Consider the following 4,568-nt stretch of genomic DNA (forward strand, 5'->3'; position numbering starts at 1 on the left):
GTTTTATAGTTTCTGGTCTTACATTTAGGTCTTTAATCCATTTTGAAGTGTTCTAGTTTCGTTCTTTTACATGTAGCTGTCCAGTTTTCGCAGTGCCATTTATTGAAGAAGCTGTCTTTGCCCCATTGTATTTTCTTGATGAGTCAGACCAAAGGTTTGTCAATTTTGTTTATCTTCTCAAAGAACCAGCTTGTTGTTTTATTAGTCTTTACTATTATTTCTTTCATTTCTTTTTCATTTATTTCTCCTCAGATCTTTATAGTTTCTTGCCTTCTACTAATTTTGGGATTTTTTTGCTCTTCTTTTTCCAGTTGCTTTAGGTATAAAGTTAGGCTGTCTATTTGATGCTTTTCTTGTTTCTTGAGGTAGGATTGTATTGCTATAAACTTTCCTCTTCAGTTCAGTTCAGTTGCTCAGTCATGTCCAACTCTTTGCAACTTCATGAACTGCAGCATGCCAGGCCTCCCTGACCATCACCAACTCCCGGAGCCTACCCAAACCCATGTCCATTGAGTTGGTGATGCCATCCAACCATCTCATCCTCTGTCGTCCCCTTTTCCTCCTGCCCTCAATCTCTCCCAGCATCAGGGTCTTTTCCAATGAGTCAGCTCTTCGTATCAGGTGGCCAGAGTATTGGAGTTTCAGCTTCAGCATCAGTCCTTCCAATGAACACCCAGGACTGATCTCCTTTAGGATGGACTGGTTGGATCTCCTTGCAGTCCACGGGACTCTCAAGAGTCTTCTCCAACACCACAGTTCAAAAGCATCAATTATTTGGCACTTAGCTTTCTTTATAGTCCAATTCTCACTTCCATACATGACCACTGGAAAAACCATAGCCTTGACTACACGGACCTTTGTTGGCAAAGTAATGTCTCTGCTTTTTAATATGCTGTCTAGGTTGGTCGTAACTTTCCTTTGAAAGGAGTGTCTTTTAATTTCATGGCTGCAATCACCATCTGCAGTGATTTTGGAGCCCCAAAAATAAAGTCAGCCACTGTTTCCACTGTTTCCCCATCTATTTGCCATGAAATAATGGGACCAGATGCCATGATCTTAGTTTCCTGAATATTGAGCTTTAAGCCAACTATTTCACTCTCCTCCTTCACTTTCATCAAGAGGCTCATTAGTTCTTCACTCTCTGCCATAAGGGTGGTGTCATCTGCATATCTGAGGTTATTGATATTTCTCTCACAAATCGTGATTCCAGCTTGTGCTTCATCCAGCCCAGCATTTCTCATGATGTACTCTGCATGTAAGTTAAATAAGCAGGGTGACAACATACAGCCTTGACGTACTCCTTTTCCTATTTGGAACCAGTCTATTGTTCCATGTCCAGTTCTAACTGTTGCTTCCTGACCTGCATATAGGTTTCTCAAGAGGCAGGTCAGGTGGTCTGGTATTCCCATGTCCTTCAGAATTTTCCACAGTTTATTGTGATCCACACAGTCAAAGGCTTTGGTATAGTCAATCAAGCAGAAATAGATGTTTTTCCGGAGCTCTCATGCTTTTTTGATGATCCAGTGGATGTTGGCAATTTAAACTCTGGTTCCTCTGCCTTTTCTAAATCCAGCTTGGACATCTGGAATTTCTCGGTTCATGTACTGTTGGAACCTCACTTGGAGAATTTTGAGCATTATTTTGCTAGCGTGTGAGAAGAGTGCAATTGTGTGGTAGTTTGAACATTTTTTGGCATTGCCTTTCTTTGGGATTGGAATGAAAACTGACCTTTTCCAGTCCTGTGGCCATGGCTGAGTTTTCCAAATTTGCTGGCATATTGAGTGCAGAACTTTCACAGCATCATCTTTTAGGATTTTAAATAGCTCAACTGGAATTCCATCACCTCTACTAGCTTTGTTTGCAGGCTTGATGCTTCCTAAGGCCCACTTGACTTCATATTCCAGGATGTCTGTCTCTAGGTGAGTGATCACACCATCATGGTTATCTGGGTCATTATCTTTTTTGTATAGTTCTTTTGTGTATTCTTGCCACCATTTCTTAATGTTTTCTGCTTCTGTGAGGTCCATACCTTTTCTATCCTTTATTGTGCCCATCTTTGCATGAAATGTTCCCTTGGTATCTCTAATTTTCTTGAAGAGATCTCTAGTCTTTCCCATTTTATTGTTTTCCTCTATTTTTTTGTATTGATCGCTGAGGAAGGCTTTCTTATCTCTCCTTTCTATTCTTTGGAACTCTGCATTCAGAACGGTATATCTTTCCTCTTCTCCTTTGCCTTTCACTTCTGTTCTTTTCTCAACTATTTGTCAAGACCTCCTCAGACAACCATTTTGCCTTATTGCATTTCTTTTTCTTGGGGATGATCTTGATCACCGCCTCCTGTACAATGTCATGAATGTCTGTCCATAGTTCTTCATGCACTCTATCAGATCTAATCCCCTGAATCTATTTGTCACTTCCACTGTATAAGTGTAAAGGATTTAATTTAGGTCATACCTGAATGGTCTGGTGCTTTTCCCTTCTTTCTTCAATTTATGTCTGAATTTGGCAATAAGTTTATATCCTGTAACTTTACTGAATTCACCATTGAATTATTGGGCTTCCCTGGAGGCTCAGATGGTAAAGAATACACCTGCAATGCAGGAGACTTGCGTTTGATCCCTGGGTTGGGAAGATTCCCTGGAGGAGGGCATGGCAACCCACTCCAGTATTCTTGCCTGGAGAATCCCCATGGACAGAGGAGCCTGGTGGGCTAAAGTCCACGGGGTTGCAAAGAGTTGAGAACGGCTAAGTGACTAAGCACAACATTTTTCTTGGTGGAGTCTTCAGGCTTTTACATATGTATATAATATGTCACCTGCAAAAAGAGACAAATTTACTTCTTCCTTTCCAGTTTGGATGTCTTTTATTTCTTTCTCTTGCCAAAGCACTCTGACTAGGTCTTCCAACATTATGTTAAATAGAAGTGGCAAGAGTAACCTTCCTCCTCTTGTTCCTGATCTTATAAGAAAAGCTTTTAGCTTTCACCACTATGATGTTTGCCTTGGGCTTGTCATATTATGTCATTTATTACATTGAGGTGCATTCCTTCTATACCTAATTTCTTCAGAATTTTTTTTATAAAAGAATGTTGAATTTGTCAAATGCTTTTTCTCCATCTATTGCAATGATCTTATGGTTTTTATCCTTTATTCTATTAATATGATTTATCATATCTATTGATTTGTGTCTGTTGAACCATCCTTGTATCTCAGGGATAAATCCCATTTGATCGTGGTGTATTATTTTTTTAATGTGATATTTAGTTTGTTAGTATTTTGTTGAGGATTTTTGCATCTATGTTCACAAGGGATATTGGCCTGTAATTTTCTTTCCTTATAGTGGCCTTGTCTGGTTTGGGTGTAATAGTAATGCTGATCTCATAAGGAGGACGTTCTTCCACATTTTAAATTTTTTGAGAGTTTGGAGATTGCCATTAATTCTTCTTTAAATGTTTGGTAGAATTCACCAAAGAAGTTGTCTGGTCCTGAATTTTTCTCTGTTGGGAGGTTTTTGACTACTGATTCAACCTCCTTACTCATTATTGGTCTCTTCAAATTTTCTGTTTCTTCATGATTCAGTCTTGGTAGGTTGTATGTTTCTAGGAATTTATCCATTTCTTCTAGGTTATCCAAATTATTGGTGTATAAATGTTTATAGTTGTTTTTACTCTTTGAGTAACTGTTAAACTTTTCTACAGTGCTTTACCATATTACCTTCCTACCAACAGTATATGAGTGTTAGTGGAACATAGATGTTCCACATCCTTGCCAACATGTGGTGTGGTCAGTCTTTTAATTTTAGCCAATCTAAAGGGTGTGCTTTATTGACTATGCCAAAGCCTTTGACTGTGTGGACCACAATAAACTGTGGAAAATTCTGAAAGAGATGGGAATACCAGACCACCTGACCTGCCTCTTGAGAAACCTGTATGCAGGTCAGGAAGCAACAGTTAGAACTGGACATGGAACAACAGACTGGTTCCAAATCGGGAAAGTAGTACGTCAAGGCTGTGTATTGTCACCCTGCTTATTTAACTTATATGCAGAGTACATCATGAGAAACTCTGGGCTGGATGAAGCACAAGCTGGAATCACGATTTGTGAGAGAAATATCAATAACCTCGGATATGCAGATGACACCACCCTTATGGCAGAGAGTGAAGAAGAACTAAAGAGCCTCTTGATGAAAGTGAAAGAGGAGAGTGAAATAGTTGGCTTAAAGCTCAACATTCAGAAAACTGAGATCATGGCATTTGTTCCCATTGCTTCATGGCAAATAGATGGAGAAACAGTGTCAGACTCTTTTTTGGGGCTCCAAAATCACTGCAGATGGTGACTGCAGCCATGAAATTAAAAGACACTTACTCCTTAGAAGAAAAGTTATGACCAACCTAGACAGCATATTAAAAAGCAGAGCATTACTTTGCCAACAAAGGTCCATCTAGTCAAGGCTATGGTTTTTCCAGTGGTCATGTCTGGATGTGAGAGTTGTACCATAAAGAAAGCTGAGTGCAGAAGAATTGATGCTTTTGAACTGTGGTGTTGGAGAAGACTCTTTTGAGAGTCCCT

Source organism: Cervus canadensis, chromosome 6 (assembly GCF_019320065.1).
Source record: "Cervus canadensis isolate Bull #8, Minnesota chromosome 6, ASM1932006v1, whole genome shotgun sequence".
Taxonomy (NCBI): domain Eukaryota; kingdom Metazoa; phylum Chordata; class Mammalia; order Artiodactyla; family Cervidae; genus Cervus; species Cervus canadensis.